This window comes from Mustela nigripes, chromosome 13, assembly GCF_022355385.1.
Source record: "Mustela nigripes isolate SB6536 chromosome 13, MUSNIG.SB6536, whole genome shotgun sequence".
In the NCBI taxonomy this organism is placed as follows: domain Eukaryota; kingdom Metazoa; phylum Chordata; class Mammalia; order Carnivora; family Mustelidae; genus Mustela; species Mustela nigripes.
Window position 1 is genome coordinate 101,975,725 of NC_081569.1, and position 18,174 is coordinate 101,993,898.

Genomic DNA, 18,174 nt, shown 5'->3' on the forward strand with positions numbered 1-18,174 from the left:
GGAGCTGCCTGTCTCTTACAGTCTGGGCCCAGAACTTGGGATATTTACTTCTAACGTATCCTATTAGTCACAGCAGTCACAGAGCCCTCCCACATTCAAGAGTAGGAGACACAGACCCTACCTCTTTGTGCAAAGATTGGTAACAATTTGTCATGAAAGCACTTGAATACCATATGCTTGAAGCAACTACATGTCAAAGGGGGCACAGTTCAGATTCAAATAAGCACAGTTATGTGCCAGATACTTTGTTGGAATAGCTGATTACTTGTAGATCAGCTCCTGCAGATGTTCCCAAGTGCTTCCGCATTCCATTACTTGGGAAGAGAAGTATACCTGGAATCTGCCCTTTACTTTCAGTTCTGTGAATCGCTTCATTATACTTTCACCTCACATTCATGATCTGGTGGAGATGTAATCCTTTACTCACATATTACTCAGATCTCTACATAACTCACCACTTCTGGGAAATCTTCCCTGGATAAAACAGGAATAGCCAGCTCCTTCTCTCTCCACTGGAGAGATGTGTATTGTGTCTTTAAAACTTTTCCAAAATTCAGAACAAAGAGAATTATTATCGGGAGGCACGCTCCAGTAAATTGCACTTTGTTAAATTAAAAAAAGAGACACACACACACACACACACACACAGTCCTCTTAGGTAACAGTGTTACACTTCAAAATTTTCAATTTAATTTATTTCTTAGTTGTTATAATTAGAGATACCTCAGATGCTAATAATCCTTTTTAGCAGGTTAGTTGCTCTGTCAGTAGCTTTGGAAGGTAGTAAGCAGCCACCAAAATTAATTATGTTTTAAGTTAATTATACATGCTAATTATAGTTAATTGTACTATATTTCAAAACTTAGAGGATATGTCTTAGTTCTTAATAGACATATTAAGTTCTTACCATGCATAACAGTTCTAGTTAGTGTTTTTGTTAAGATGAGAATAAATAGGAAGCTTATAAAAATGAAGCAACTAATCACTCTCCTTTTAAGTCAAAGTTCAATCACCCAGAAAAACCTAAATAGCTGATACATTTATGCTTCTTTGTTTCAGACTGCAGAGTACAAAAATAAGTGTACTTTGATTGTAAAACTTAGTGTATTTAGGGTAAACATGTCCCCAAACTCCTCTTATTGTCTTATGTATAAATGTACTTAAATATTACTGTCTCTAAAATGACACTGAGGTTTTACTCTAGTCATGAAAATTATAGAAATTTTTATTCTAGCCTAGAACGTGCTTTAGTACTAACCCAAGGGAATTAGGTGGCTATTTGTAAGCTAATAAAGAGTCCTTAAACTCCATTATACAAATGATGCACTGCCCCCTTTGTATTGGGTCTAATGGCTTCCCTCTTCAATAGAGCTGGATCCTTGGGCACACACTCAGGAGACATCCAATGGTTTAGAGGTAGATTGCTTTGGGGGCACTGGAGCAGCTGAGGGACTGAATTACACTACTGAGAAAGGAAAAAGGAGGACAGTTAAAATAAGACAGAATTCATCTTTGGAGGACATAGTGGCTGCAGACTGGCAGAATTTTCAACATCTCAGGCTGTGAGATGAAAACACATAATTTTGTGAAATTATTATTTCACATTAAATTAATTAATTAAATTAATAAATTATTATTTTACATAATTATGTGAAGACACATAATTTTCAGTTTTCATTTGTATTTTGGGGGTGCTCTAGAAAGCTTAGACAAAAATAATTAAATTCAAATGTCAAGTGCATTTTTAGCCAGCCCATTTACAGGAGATTCTCTGTTGGTGTAGGAACTGTTCTGATGTTCATTCCTTGAAGACTGCTGCTATTCCCTCCAGGTCAGGATGTAGGGGGAGGAGTTAGTGAAGAGTCCCTAATTTTACTTATCTCAGTCCCCATCTTCAAATGATTGAAAGCGTTTCAATCATTTTGAGTTTCCATAACGTTTGAGGAGAGCTTGGGGTGTTTGTGTGTGTTCTGGGCAGTGCCTGGCATTTTGCAAGGGACTGATGAGCAATCAGTAATGATAATCAGCACCTCTCCTTTGCCAGTAGACCAGGAAGATCGCTGCTATCCTCTCAGCAAAGAGCGAACTAATAAGCAGGGATTCGGGCCAACCTCTTCTTTCCGTTGCAGCTTCTTGTTATTTACTCTGGCTTAATGAATGGCCACCAGCTGGCAGACACAACAGCTTCATAATATTTGCATACAATTTGTTTGGGTCGGTTTTTCATTTCTCTCTCCGCTTGAAGCTGGGGTTACCCAGAGGAGAATTCAGGCAAACTCTGGAGACGGAGGAGAAGATGATTTCGTTTTCTAGTGATTTCTGGGAGGAAATTCAGGACGGGCAGGGTGAAATCGGGTACCATTTGGTTAAGGTTTAAAAAAAAAAAAAATCATCCAGTGTGGGGGCCAGGTGGTTCTTCAGTGGGAGGGCCACGCAAGACGAAACCAGCTTTGGCGAAAGGGGGGAGAGGGAGAGAGAACGAGAGCAGGGCTAATGAATGAAGGGGATTCCGCTGAGCCTCCAAACCCTGTGCTCCCACCCCCCCACCTAGGTGCGGGACATTGCCTCGGGAGGAAAGCCCCGGAATCCCGAACCAGCCTCACGCTGAGGCTTACGGGAGCCCCCGGACGCGCGCGCGGAGGTCGAGGCGGCGGGCGCCTGTCCCTTTAAGGGGCCGGTCTCCGGGCACCGCCGGCCCAGACGCCGGGACGTGCCGGGGGCCGCCCCGCCCCGAAGCTGCCCGTTTCCTGCCGGGCGGCGCGACGGCACCTGAGCAACTGCGGTGGTGGCGGCGCCTCAGAGCGGGCGGCCCGGGCTGTAGTGCCCGTGCCGCCGCGTCTTCCCGGTCTCCTTTCCCGGCTGCGCAGAGTAAGGGTAAGCAGGCCGCGCCGGGCCTGGCGCCGGTCGCGGGGACCGCGGGGACCGCAGGGGGGGAGGGTTGTGCCAGCCGCGGTGTCCCAGGGCGGGCGGGAGGGCTGCGCCGGACGGGGGGCGCGGCCCCGGGGCCCGGACGCCGCCCGCTGCTTGCCCCTCCTCGCCGGTAGGCCTCGGGCGCCGGGTCGCCGCGGCGGGGCTCCCTCCGGAGCCGGGCCGCCGCGGCGGGAGAGTTCCGAGGGACCGCTTGGCCTCGCCGGGCCGCTAAGGGCCCGACCCCGGCTCCGCGGCAGCGCTGGCGGGCGCGGAGTCTCCTGGGGACGTCTCCCGGTGAGAGGTTGGCCGGAGAGGGCCCTGGGGTGACCGAGGCTCCTATTTTTAGCCGGGCCTGAGGGCCCCCAGGAGGAAGGCGGATTACCGCGTCCTCGGCCGGTGGACAGAGGGAGCCCGTCTCCGGCGGCGTCCCTGGGCCGGAGCTGGGCCATGCTTACGCCATGCTGGAATTTCAGTTCTCGCTGTCCCTCCGGATACTTAGGGAACCGGCGCTGGCCCCCTTCCCAGTGCTTCCTCCCACCGCCGTGTGCGAGTCCCCGGGTCGCGGTGGGGGGCGGTTGGGGCTAGGAAAGCGGCCTGAGGGGAGTTTGGAAAAATGTGGACCGCCCTCCAGCCGGGGGAAGTTATCCCTTCCTCTCCCCGAGGGGTGTGTCTTCCTTAGCGATTCCCCCTCCCCCTTTCGGTTTCCAACAATGAGATTTTTGGCGTTGGGGAGCTCCGCCGAAAATCAAACCGGCCCCCTAGAAAAGTCGTTCGGTAATCAGACACCTGGTGTGGGATGTGCAGCCCCGCACACACGTTTGTCGTGAAGGAGTGTGTGTGCACCAGAGACGGGGAGCTCCCAGCACGGGGAGCGGCATCCTAACCTCGTCCAGCAGCAGCTTGATTAGGTTCAAGAGCGGGCTGTTTAATTTTAGACATTCCTTCTCCCGGGAGGAAGGAGGAATCGAAATTCGTATTTGGGCCTGTATCAGAGAAGGATTCCATAGCAGACATGTGCATATGCACTGTCTAAAGAGCTGACTGTTTAAAGTTGTGGGTTTTTTTTGAGATGCTTTGTGGAAAGTCCTGAAGATTTTAGACACCCGTGCCTTGCTATAGATAAATACCTTGGGATGTATGAAACACTTTGAATTGAGTAGGAATTGATTTAAAGTTTGAGTTCTTGCTAAATTAGGTTGCACTGGTGCTACCTCACCTAGCTGGCGTCTCCAGGTTGGCTAAAACGGTTGCTAACAAGATTGGGATGATCTTCCCAAGAATAACAGAGTACTCTGGTAGACCTGCTTTGCTGTAGACTTTGGTATTTACTGTGTTCTCTCATAAACAAGCTCCCCCCTTCGCCCTTTGTCTTAGGATCTAACAAGAAGTAGCTGGGCTTATTGGTAGGTTCTAAGAAAAACATTAATTTCCCTCCGTAACATTGAATTAGAAATGAGTTTTCTAATTTTGCAGCATGAGCAGTCATAACAGTATCTGTCAGGTGTGCTTGGAGAATGAGGTGTTCTGTTTACCTTTCTGAGACTCCTACTGAAACTTAAAAGATAAGAAAGCATAATGAAAATTTTTCGTAAATGTGTTAAGCACTTTAAAATTATAAAGGATATCAAATATTATTTAACCTTTTCTTGATGACTCAGGGTCAGCAATATGGAGAACCATTTATGATTTTGTTCCCAATTTAGTATTTTTTGTATTTTTCCTTAACATCAGTGTCTCTTCTGCTTGATGATGTGTTTTCTTGGATCTCTCACTCCAAGTCTTCTTCCAGTTTGTAGGCCTTAATCTCCTTTGAGTAGGGAAAACATTTTAATAATTAGATGTTAAATAACAGTCAATATGGCTTTTCTAAAGGGCCTAATAAGTGAAGGCTTTTTTGAAGGACTGAAGGACTCATGTTAAAATTGTTACTGTTATTGAAGTAAAAATTGAATTTTACCTGAAAAGATATGGAAAGATGTATATTTAATTGAATGTTTATTCTAATTTTTGTATTGCAAAGAAAGTTTTAATCTAAAAGATCTCTAATGTTTCCAGGAAGGTTTTGGGTTTTTTAGGGATCTGATCTCTAATGTGTAATAAAGAAGTGAAGAGAAATCATGCTTTGCAGGAACATTAAAATATTTGAGGATGACAGCATCTTATAAGCTGCTTGTTCTTGTACTGTTTATGTTTTTAATTACATTGAAGGTAAATCCAGAGTATACTTAGAGGTTAGAAGCAAGTAACTGGTTTTTTATAAATGACATTGATTACTCTTATGCATAAATAGAGTTGGGTTTTACTGCTTTCTCTTCCAGTTTTTGTGAACATGACTTTGGATGTTCTGATCTTAAAAATGTAGTTCATGTGCAAATCAAAGGGAAAACATTGGTTTAGGTAAGAGTGTAAGCTACTTTTTCTATAAACAGAATGAAACGGGAAAAACTTAAGTACTGTGAATTAAGGAGTTTGATGAACTTAACTTGCTGTAGCTGAGCTGTAGAAAAAGAAATGATAATTTGTAATTGTTTGCATGCCAGGCTGTTCACTTGCTTTTTAAATATTTTTGGATCTTTGAGAGAGAGAGCAAACCATTTAGGCTTCCCCCTCACCCCTTTGGCTTTAACGTTGGAAGGATAGGCAAAATGTACTTTTAGTACTAAGCCTAGTTTTAGTAGAGACTCTGCTAGGAGATAGAGTATTCCTAGGCTATTTTTAAGAAATGTTCCACTCCTTTCGAAAAAGTTGTGATGTAGTATTTTATGTATCATCTTTACCACAGGTGGATTAAGAACTTTTAGCTTAAATCTGGTTTCAGCAAAGTGATTTGTACACTAAGTAGAACCCAAGTTAATTTGTTTATACTCTCCCCTCCTTCCAGGACATTGCTTTTTGGGTTTCTCTCCTAGTAATTGCTTTGCTCTTTCAGCCTTATGATTCATCCTCTACTCTTGAAGTAGAAGTGCTCAGTCCTTGGTTCACTTTTCTTTTTATACTCCCTTGGTGATCTCATCCAATGTCATGGCTGATGGCTTCCATATTTATATCTCCAGCCCAGGCTTTCCTTTTGTACTCCAGACAACCTGTTCTGCTTTTCCACTTGTAGGTGAAGTAGTCAACTCAAAGCTAACTTCCATTTTTCCCTTTAAAACTCCTATGGTGCAGTCTATGCCATCTCATTTGATGGCAGCTCTACCCAATATTCAGGCAAAAGAAAAGTTGCGAGTCATTCCTGACTAATCTCTTTTTTATCCTTTACACTTGGCATTCTTGGCTTTGTGTTATCTTGGAAATATATCCAGAATCTGGTCACTTCTTACCACCTGTATTGCTTGCTAAGTTGGTCCCCGCCATCTTATCTTTAGCCTCGAGTTTGGCGATTAGCCTCCTGAAGGAAGAAGCGTTCCTGCTTCTTCCCTAGCTCCCTTAGTCTTTTTCAAGCAGATCCAATCACTTCTCAAAACACTGCAGTGACTTTTCATTTGCGGAATAAAGGCTAAAGTCCCTATAGCCTGCAGTGCCTTATAGAATCTCCTCTTCCATATCCTTTACCTCTCAAGTTAGCTACTGCTCTGCCCCCTACTTATTTCTTTCCAGCCCTGTTTGCTGTCTTAAGGCCTTTAAATTGACTGTTGTCCCTCCTTGGATCATTTTTCCCTAAGATATCAGCATGGCCAACTCTCTCGTCTCCTTCAAATCTTTATTCTTCACATGTTTTTCAAAAGGTCTATCTTAACTGCTTTATTTAAAGCTGCACTCCCTTGGGATGCCTGGGTGACTCAGTCGGTTAAGCGTTCAGCTCTTGGTTTTGGCTCAGGTCCTCATTTCAGGGTGGTGATGCAGCCCCGTAGTGGGGCTCTAAGCTCAGTTGGGGAGTCTGCTGGAGATTCCCTCTCCCTTTCTTTCTCAAATAAATAAATAAATGAGTCTTAACAAAAAAATAAAGCTGCACTCCCCTACTTAATGAGTCTTGTATGCAGCTCTGTTTTCTCCATGGCACTTGCACCTTCCAATATACTATATAGTTTCGTTGTTAATCGTGTTCATTGTCTCTCCTCTCTGCCATACATACTGTACATACTGTAATGTAACCTTTATGAAGACAGGGTGTTTTGTCTGTTTTGTTTATTGATGGATCCTAAGGGTCTCGGATTTATTAAATAAGATATATTAAATATTTATTTAATAAATAAATATTTATTATTATTTGGATTTATTAAATCCAAAGTAAAGATTTATTAAATATCTGTTCATTGTAAGTGAATTAAATCCTTATCCTGCAGTTTCTTTCTGTGATGGATTCATTCTTGAACACATGGAGTTTTCAGTTTGCTCCTTACGCAGGAACAGAGAACAGAAGAAAAGTGGCAAGAGCCTTTGGGATTCCTTGTTGGAGGTAGTGATGTTAGAGTGCTAAGATCTTCTGGACCTTCCCTGTGCGATTAGGACCATTGGTTAGGTGACTTAAAAAGTTGGTTGAAGCAAGAACTCATATCTATATGTACCTTAAGTGTTTTTTTTTAACTCAAAACATTTATTTTTGTCTTTTTATTTGGATCAGTCTCTGAGTAAGAGTTACTGATCTTTTTTCTGTAAATTATACCCTGGAAGCATTGCCTATGGTTTCTAGTATTGGTTTCTTTTTTTTTTTTTTTTAAAGATTTTATTTATTTATTTGACAGAGAGAGATCACAAGTAGGCAGAGAGAGAGAGGAGGAAGCAGGCTCCCTGCTGAGCAGAGAGCCCCATGCGGGACTCGATCCCAGGACCCTGAGATCATGACCTGAGCCGAAGGCAGCGGCTTAACCCACTGAGCCCAGGCGCCCCTCTAGTATTGGTTTCTTTAAAATGGAGTGAAAATCTGGGCTCTGGGAAACATTCCAAGTTAAAAATCATTCTAGATTTTCCTTTCATTAAGGCCTTCCAAAGGATGTAACTTAGTTTTTATAGAAATAACAGCTTCTGTTTTTAATCTTCTATTTAATGAATTTATAGAAATAAATGAGTATATAGGAGAGTAGACTGCTCTCCAGAAACATTTAGCTTTCTGTAGATATTAGCTCTTTTGTTTTTACAAAGGGGAGAAATGTCATTTACTGCATTGGAAGAGATCCTTGAAGATAGCTTCCATATTGAAAAGGTTTTGTTGCGGTATAGGATCCTAGCTGCCTACCATTACTTGAGGAAAATGTCCTTTATCCACATTTCTTTATTTTGACTGGTTAGTAATATTTATGATTAGTTATCAGAACTTATATGATTTTCAGTAATTGGCTATCAAGAGACCTGATATTCTACATTCTTACTGGAAAATGTGGGGCAATTATTACTTATTTTTGCTCATGAGTCATTTAAGTTGCCAGGGAAACAGTCTGGCCTGGTGTAATAAGCTGGAAGTCAGTACTTAGGAGACCTACACGTCTTAAACTTTAATAACTCCTAGGTTTTATGCAATTTTCTTTTTTCTCAGTACTTTATATAATGTTTGGTGTAATGGAAAAAGCATGGTAGGGAGTCTGAAGAGCTTAAGTTTGGTCTTGCTAGTTAGTACCACTTACTGTATGTGTGAACTTACTATCTTTAACCTGCCTAAGGTTCATTTGCCTTGCTTGTATTATCTTACTAGTTGCTACATAAGAGATAGCTAATTATTAGAGTACTGTAAGTCTCTGTGAACACTTTCTGTACAGTACCATATTTAATCCTTCTGAACAGTTTTATGAGATTGTTACTATTGGGTGGAAACTAGGGAGACAGGTTAAATAATTTGTCCAAAGAGCAGCAAGAGGAGGAACCTGAATGTGAACTGAGGTGTTCTGACCCTAGAGTCTGTCCTCACTCATTGAGCTGTTTTGTAAGTATGCCTTCTAAAAATAGAAAGCAGGAAGGAAAAGGAAGGAAGGAAGTGCCTGGTTGCCTCAGTTGGTGGAGTGTGGTCCATCATTGGTGGAGTTCAAGTCCCACAATGGGTGTAGAGATGTCTTAAAAATAGGGGTGCCCCCATGGGGCTTCCTGCTCAGCTAAGCAGGGAGCCCACTTCTTTCTCTCCCTCTGCTGCTCCATTTGTGTTCTCTCTCTCTTATATTCTCTGTCAAGTGAATAAATAAAATCTTTAAAAAAAATAAAAATAAGGCACTGTCCATGTGCAATTATCTGTTAGGTGTTAGAAAACTACATTAATGTTACACAGATTTTTTTTCTCCCAGAGTTAGAGGATTGGCTCTTAATGTTAGTGACTTAAATTTGAGAACTTGAAATTTTTTAAGTGGAGGAAATAGAAAAAGCAACTTTAAACCAAATGCCATAAAATGTTTTATGTAGAAAATAGATGGACTATGATTGTTCTGGATCCTAAGAAATTTTTTTAGTTTTAATTCTTTTGACTGTGTATTATGAGTTACTGCCATGTGATCTTGTAGGCATCGCTGAGTGGCTATATCAGAAAGGCCCAACCCTTACCACCCTGCCTAAAATACTCTATTCCTTGTCCCAGCCTTATTTTTCTTCATTGATCAGTTACTACCAACCATTATAGTATATGCTTATTTATATTGCTTGATAGCTGTCTCACCTATAAGAATATAGCGCTACAAAGTGGGAACTTTGTCATTTACCATGGAACTCTATCTCTGGTGGGTGGTGGTCAGTTCAATGAATGAATTGCTTGATTGAACATGATGAGGACTCACTGAGCCTTCTGCTTATCATTTGTGCCATTCTTCTCTGCTAGCAAGGCTAGTTGATTGATATGAAATCCCATGTAAAATGAAACCTCCAGAATAAGGGTTTTAGGGTTACTCTTGGGAGCGGAATGGAAAGCTTTTAATACACGAATTTTAGCAAAAATGCATCTGTGCCTAGTACCAGTTAACTTTGTTGATCATTAATGTGTTTTGAGTAAAATGTGTACATAATTTAGTGATTACATGTGTTTAGATCTAGTTGTCTTTGAAATAAACTAGAACAAGCTAAGCTGTACACTGAAAGCTCCCAAGTGTTCTGAGTGCTATGTTGCTGATTAGGATGTTTCCTTACTTTCTAAATATCTACACACAGGTTGAATTCATTTATGTTGCTTCTGACCTGTACTTAGTTTATTGGAAAGTCATGTTTATTTGAAATGTGCTCTAATTCTTTTTATAGTTTTCTTAACCTGAATGAGGTTGACTGACAGTTACGATTTCTGTGATGTGAATTTCTCATATCATTTGGTACTCTTCATTTCTAGATACAGTTTTCATGTACTGTGGTATATAAAACGTGGCTGGTACACTGTTCTGATGGAAGTAATTTCTTTCAGTTTGACCTAGATGTTAACTGTAATTTAAGGTTAAATTGGATCCTTTGTAAAAGTGTCTTAGTTCTTTTGTTCCTTTGGTAGTTGCAGGTGGGGGAGAGTCCAAAAAATTACATTTAGTTTTAACCTGAACTGAGTCTTTCTGAATTGGAAATTTTTGGAGTACTTTTCAAGTAAAATACACACTTAAGATTAGCCTTGGAATTTTATGTAAAATATAACCCATGCATTTACCTTGTTTAATAGGGGTAAGGGAGAAAAAAAATACCTTATAAATATAAAATAACTATAAAATGGGCAAGGCTGCATTCTTGTCTGCTTGTCTGGCATTATTTATCTGGCATGAATTGAATAATTATATTCCATATTCTTTCAGTTTTATTTAAGCAAAACATCCCAGCAGCATTTCAAATAACATACTACTTTTTTTTTTTTTTTAAGATTTTATTTTTTTAAGTAATCTCTATACCCAACATGGGGCTTGAACTCAAAACCCTGAGATAGAATCAATCACTCCACTGACTGAGCCAGCCAGGTGCCCCTAAAATAACATTACTTTGGTATAAGGAGTTTTAGTTACTACTTTGGGTTACTATATTTGATTTCTTAAGGTAGCTTTTTGGTAGGTCAAGAAAACCCTAGGTATTTTTGGTAAAGATTTTAGAAATTTCTTTATATTTTGAAGTATTTGCTTTTATTTTGGGGCATGGAGGATTTGTTTCAAAGTGTAACTTTCTAGAGGTATTTAGTGCTGTAGTAATTATATTGTATACATTTAAGAAGGGGGGAAGTATATACCTGTTTGTTAGTTTTAAACTTACGTTGACCTTTTTGTTCTTGTCATCTTTTTATTTTGTTGAAAGTTAAAACAAATATTGAGGGGTGCCTGGGTGGTTCAGTAGTTGAGTGCCTGCCTCCGGCTCAGGTCATGATCCTAGGGTCCAGGATCAAGCCCCATATCAGGCTCTCTTCTCAGCGAGGAGTCCTCTTCTCTTCACCTCCCTTCCCTACCATTCCCCTGCTTGTGCGGGCTTGCTTGCTCTCAAATAAAACAAATACTGTATGATTTGGATGTACAAGAGAATATAGAATGTGTCTGTGCAATTTAAAGATAAAATACAAAAGAAGTGACCTTGTACCAAATACCTGTGTACCTTTCATTCAACTTTATTTTAAAAAATTTTTCTTTTAAAACTAAGTACATAAAAATAGTATTTATAAGATATATGTAAGATACAGAGTAAGGATACAGTGAACAGCCTTGTACCTAATCCGCGGTTCAGAAACATTATCCTAACTTTTGATTCCTTTTGGTGCTTTTCTGCCCCAGAAGTAACCATTTATATTTGCTTTTTTTTCTTTTTGTAGTTTTGCCACATATATTTTTATACTTTTATACCTAAAATATTTTTTTCTGTTTTGTATTTGAACTTTTTGTTTTGTTTGTGTGAATATTTTTCACTTAATTACCTGTTCATGGGCATTTCAATTGTTTCCACTTTTCTTTTGCTGTTTAAAAAAATGATGCTGTGAACACCCTGCATAGGTTTTTTGGTACACTTGCATACATAAATGTCTCTAGGATAGTGCTTTATTTATTTCTTATTTTTTAAAATTTTTTTCCCAGGATAGTGTTTTGAAAAACCTTTTTGTTACTACTTACTGTAATAAATTTTATATTGTGAGACTCATTACGCTATCAGATGTGCCACATCTGTAACAAAAAATGTTCAAGAAAAGGTACCTATGTGATGCTAGTCCATTTCATTAAAAATAAGAATATTGATTAAGACCCACTAAGTTGATTTTTGCTACCCACTAATGAGCTGAAATTTGCAGTTTAAGCATATTGTTTTGGAGCACCTGTTTACACTAGGAATGAGATTGCTGAACTGTTGGAGGGGGTGCATTTTCAGCTTTATTAGGTACCACCAAAATGTTTTCCAATGTCGTTGTACCAGTTTATTTTTTCCCCTCACTAATATATACATGTGTTGGCTCATGTTCTTGCCTATACTTGATAATTGGCAAATGCTAAAGTTAGAAACCCTAATGAAATGATAACTTATAGTTTTTACATTTCTGCTTCCTGAGAAGAAACCTTTTTTCTAATGTTTGCTGGCTATTTTTTTCCCCTTCTCTCGGTATGGCTGTTTATTTTTCTGTTGGGATGTTTTTGTTTTTGATAGGAGTTCTGTATATGTTCTGAATATTCATTCTTTGCTGATAAGTATCACAAATGCCTTCTCCTACTTCGTGTCTCATACTTTTTTTTCTTTGCCTTATATGTTATCTTAGTAAACGTTCAGAATTTTAATTTAGTTTAATTTATTAGTATTTTCCATTTACAATTTATACTTTGTGTCTTAAGAAATCCTTCTCTACTTCAAGGTTATAAAGATACTCTTACACATCCTTTTATGTCGCCTTTCACAATTCTTTGCTTGGAATTGAGTTTTGTTCTCTTTTAATGCTACTGTTTTCTTTTCTCTAAAATTTTATTGATCAGCATTTGTTTGGTTTTTTTTTAAGGCTAAAATGCGTGAATTTACTAGATACTTTGAAGTAAGTCTTTGAGGTACTAGTTTTTATGCAGTGTCCACAGCTTGCTTTCATAGGGTCGTAATTATGTAAGAATGTTCAAGTATGGATAGAGTTTAAAGTATAGGTAACTTTGAAGTCTACATTCCCATGCGACTTTATAAGAGATTTGAAAACATTTTAGTGATGCCAGTGTTTGCATGTGGTTTCCTTAAGTTACAGACATTGTTGTGAAGCAGTCTGGTTAATTATTTCCTTAAGTAGCAGCAATTTGTGCTTGATATTTTGCAGTTTCACCACAGTGCATTGTAAGTGTGGACAAACTTCTTTATATCCAACTAGAGTTGGATATTACTGAGAGTAATTACATATACTGTGAGGAATCTGATCTTCAAGTTAGGAAAATTCTCAGCTCTTTAAATATGGCTTCTGTTATTTTCATTTCTCTTTTGAAAGACCTAAGTTGGGGTCTTAATTGTTATTTCGGTTTTTTTCCTTTATTTTTCTATGCCACATAATTTAGTACTATGTAGCAATTACCAATACCTCTCTATTCAGTGTAGACTATCTTCTCTGTTGAGTCTCTATGCTATTATCTACAGTTTTCTTGGATTTGGAGTTGTTTTTTCATACATACCTGTCTATTTGAATTCCTTCTGGTTTTCTATAATCTTTTGGCTACTTTAAAGGAGTCTCTTATCTCTCTGACATCTTCAACATGTTCAAATTTAAAAATCTTTGTGAAGACTATTTTGTAAAGCTTTGGTGTTAATTTTTTTATTAGGCACCCCACCCGTCATTAAATTTCTTCTGTGGTTTGAAATTTTGGTTTGTTGGGCTTATTTTGAGTGGAGAGTTTTTAAAACTTTTTTTTCCCATCAGTGCTAACTCCCTTTACCCCTCTTTCCAAGTTATTTAGTTTCTACGAGGTCCACTGCCTCTAGATGCAGTTAAAAAAAAATAGGCAAAGTGGATAGATGTTTTTAATATGCAATCGTGTACTAAGAAGGAGATGGTTATATATATTGCTCTTACTAAAAGAATGAAGTCTAAAAAAATGATGACTACTTACGGGGAAAGAAGCATAGTGTAGAAAAGCACAAGGGTATATTCTATGCTTTGAATTTTCCTTTTTCTGAAGACTTGACTTTGGAGCCGTTTAAATATTTTATATAATTATTAAACAAAAATCTAAAAATCTGTAAAAGTAAAAAGTAAAATGAAACCACTGAATCTTTCTTGTATTTGCTTGCTGGATGCCAGAGTGAACTATGCCATATGACTTTAAAACATGGTACTTGACTGTAAGTCCTAGTTAGAATATACTCTAGGAAGAGATTGGAGGAGGGATGGAAAAAAAAAAAAAGAAAGAAAAAAAGAAAAACAAATCTTCAACTATTATAATCATAATTTTGGTAGTAATGTGTACATTGTTGTTCCAGTACTGAGTAATGTGTGCATTGTGGGCTAAATGAAATGAGCAATTACATTGGTATTACTGAAAATGGATTTTTAACATTGTTGAAAACTGATGTAGTGTTAAGGTCAGTGAAATTAAGTAAAAAAATCCCATAGTACTATATTTGAATGAAAGGATCTGTATGAGTCATGCAGTTATTTACCTTATTAAAGATGTGTACATTTTCTGGCCCAAAAGACCTAGAAACAAAGATCAAACCCAATAGCAAAAAACACTTCTGCTGCTTATATTGTGGTCTTCAAGTACCTCTCTCAATAAAAGTAAACTAGTGTTTAGAATGGGCATTTTCTAAGGCAGGAATTGTATGAGATGAACCTACAAATTAATGATTAATTTCTGTGTTACAATATTACTACAAGTTTAGAAACAACACATTTATTATACAATACACATTCAAAACAAGACACATTATTATACTACGGTTTCTGTGGGTCAGAAGTTGCTTAACTGGGTCCTCTGCTTAATTGGGTCTACATTGTTTCACAGAGCTGCTATTATTGTGTTCACCAAGGCTGGGACCCCACCTGAAGGTTAGCTGGGGGAAGATCTGCTTCCAAGTTCATGTGGTTGTTGACAGCTTTCAGATCCTTGAAGATTGCCCAAGTAAAAGCCTCACTTTGTTGCTGGTTGTTGTCTAGGGAGCTGTTGTTACCTCCTTGCCATATGGCCCTCTCCATAGGCAGCTTACAACATGGCAGCTTGCTTTTCAAAGCCATTAAGGGAGAGAACGCGTGTCCTAGTAACATGGGTTACAGTCTTAGGTAGTGTAATCATGTATATGTAAGGTGACTGAGATCATGTCACTTTGCCCTCCTTTATTAATCAGAAGCAAGACATAGGTCTCCTGCACACATAACAGGAGGAGATTGCACAAGGGTGAGAACACCATGAGGCAGGGGCCGTGGGGAACTCTAGAGTCTGTTTGCCACAGCCTAGAACCTATCCGAAGCAACAGAGAGGCCGCAAACTATGACGGTAGTATCAAAACAACCCAGGAGCCATCCTGAATAATATCTCATTGGCCAGAAAGGGGGGGAATTTGAACATCAATGATAGTAATTAGTGATTCGAGACCAATCAAATGTCTAACCTGTGAATTCAAGATACTAAAAAACATTTAAAAAAAACCCTTTAATTAGTTGCTATTGGGCCAGCTTATTATTTTGACAACTGATACATAAAAAAATAAACATTTGTCTTACTCATATGATTTATGTCTCAGGGTAACCAAATAGAGCAGGAGAGAAATTTCTATGGATGTATTCTACCTAACCAAGAAAGAATAATGGAATACCACCATTTTGTATCTCTTAATAATGTCTAGGCAAAGATCATCAATGGCTGCTATTGTCACTACAAAGGGGGAGACATCTGGACATTAGATACATACTTTATGTATGTATGTATGTATTTTTATGCCATAATCATACACTCAAGTCATAATCCTGAATCTGACATAGCCTTTATTATTATTATTTTTTTAAAGATTTATTTATTTGAGGCAGAGAAGAGAAGGAGCAGAGAGAGAAACTTAAACAGACTCATGCTGAGCACAGAACCAGATGTAGGGCTTGATCTTACAACCCTGAGATAGGGACTTGAGCCGAAATCAAGAGTTGTCTCTTAACCAGCTGTGCCACCTAAGTGCCCCCTGATATATATATATATTTAAGTGTATATTAATATATATGTATGTATACACACACACACAAACACACACACACACTCTTAAATGTGTATTCCTTCTAGATTTTATTGCCCTTCTAGAATTGGAAGTTTCTAATCTTTCAATAGTTTTTGAAAATTCTCAGTTATTATCTCATCAAATACTACCTTTCTTGATTCTTTTCTCGCCTTGAATTCCCGTTTGACCTTCTGGACCTTTTCACATTCTTTCCTTTGTGTCTATTAGTTTTTCTTTCATGTTTTCTCTAATGTATTCTTTTGTGCCACATTATCAGTTTTGATGAGATCTTTCTGTTTTATTATTCTTTATCATTATCAGTCTGTTTAGTTTTAAAAGTCTGTGTATCTGTATGTATACATATGTAAGGATGCTTATACACAATTTCTTCTGTTCTTTCTAATCTTTTTGGTCTTAAAAGAGTTTTCTTTCTTGTATGTGATTTCTTTTGTGCTTCTAACAAATGAAAGTTTTTGTTTTTTTTTAATACTCTCTCACATTATTCTGTTTGGAATTCTTGGAGGTATAATCCCTGTTTTGTAAGTTCACTTTCTGGAGGAATGTAAATACTGTACGGTGTAGGCTTAACAGGGTAGAAGAAATTTTTTCCCAGCGGATTTCAGGACGTTGGCACCATTTTTTGTGTTATTTTTGATTGAAGGGGTGGGAGTGTTCTGGACTGGCAGAGACTGTGGATGCAAATCTCAGAACCCATGGTTATAAAAATCTTTATGAAAACTTTCTGTTAGCTTTTGAATGGTAGGAAAAGTGGGGCAAGCTTTCCTTTTTCTTGTGTAAATATGGGAATTTCTTCCTCTTAATTAGCCTTTGCTGACTGTGGAACCCTCGAAAGTCTCAATTTTAGTACCTAATTTCCACTTCCCCAAGTGCAGTTCATTGTCTTCTGTCTTTGCCTCAAATGGCCATTAACACTTTCATTTCCTATTTGATTTTCCCCCTTCCTTAGGAGTTCCCTTAAATACCAGAAGACGTGCCTGTTTTAGAGCAAAACAATTCTTGTTATATTTAATTGGAAGAGTGTTCATAGTGCTACACATGGATTCCTCAATTTGGTTTTTAAGTCATAAATAAACTCGTAATTTAAAAACAATTAAGTTTAGGGCTCCTGAGTGGCTCAGTGGGTTAAGCCGTTGCTTTCGGCTCAGGTCATGATCTCAGGGTCCTGGAATCGAGTACCGCATCGGGCTCTCTGCTCAGCAGGGAGCCTGCTTCTCTCTCTCTCTCTCTGCCTGCCTCTCCATCTACTTGTGATCTCTCTTTGTCAAATAGATAAATAAAATCTTTAAAAAAAAATTAAGTTTAAATTATGTTATAAAACTAATGTATGCATGATGGGAAAATATAAACATTCTGAAGGATAAAAAGTGAAAAGTTACCAAAAAAAGTATCCAGAAATCACCATAGAGTTAATGGTTTCTGATGTTTCCTAGGGGTTTTCTAAGCATGTATGAGCATGACTCTGTCACGTGAAAGGTAATTTTCTCTCTATACTGCTCTGCAACTTTTTATGTGTTTTTGACTTATGTGCAATATTTCTTTCAATGTCTTACCATATTACATGTGAAACTCTATTACAGGCTTATTTAGTCATTTCCCTAATGCTGGACATACAGTTCTTTTTGGTTTTCACAGAGCTACATTGCTAAGTGAGCACTGTTGGGTATGTCTTTGTACTTGTGTGATTAGATCTATATAATATGGATGTCTGGTGGCTTTTCTGGAGTAGGAATTTTTTTCTGTCAAAGAGTATGCACTATTTTTATACTTAATGATTTCCCCAAATTTCTCTCCAAGGAGATTACACTATTTATAATTAAAAGCTAAATGAGAATATTGGTTTTCATACTCCCTCTTTATGTCTGATATTTTAGGCAGTTTTATCAGGATATAACACACAATAAACTGCAAATATTTAAAGTGCACAATATGATAAATTTTGATGTGTAAAATTTGATGTGTACATAGAAACCACTACAGTCATGATAATGAACATATATGAACATATATGCATCACCTCCAAAATTTTCCTTGTACCCCTTTGTGATTCCTCATTTTCACATTCTCTTGCCCTGCCAGTTTAAGTAGAAATTTGCATTTCTTTAAATTGACTGAGGTTGCATTTAAAAAAAAAATACATTTATTGTATATATTTGTTTTCCCTTGAGAACCTTCTTAACATGTCCTTTGGGTTTATCTTTTTCTCACATTTTAAGTGATACTTGTAAGTTAGGGCAGTCAGAC

The 18,174-nt window shown here is 38.4% G+C and overlaps 1 protein-coding gene across 9 annotated transcripts in view; it reads left to right on the forward strand.

Moving 5' to 3' along the window:
* Positions 1 to 2,715: 2,715 nt before the first annotated feature.
* Positions 2,716 to 18,174, forward strand: part of KTN1 (kinectin 1) — a 102,124-nt gene continuing 86,665 nt past the window's right edge. For 6 of the 9 annotated variants that reach the window (XM_059373265.1, XM_059373266.1, XM_059373269.1 and 3 more), the window contains exon 1: positions 2,717 to 2,874. The gene's annotated coding sequence lies outside the window, so the exon portion shown is untranslated. Of the gene's footprint in view, positions 2,875 to 3,111; positions 3,205 to 18,174 lie in introns of those variants that run through there. The other 3 variants (XM_059373262.1, XM_059373264.1, XM_059373263.1) reach the window with 2 other exon arrangements.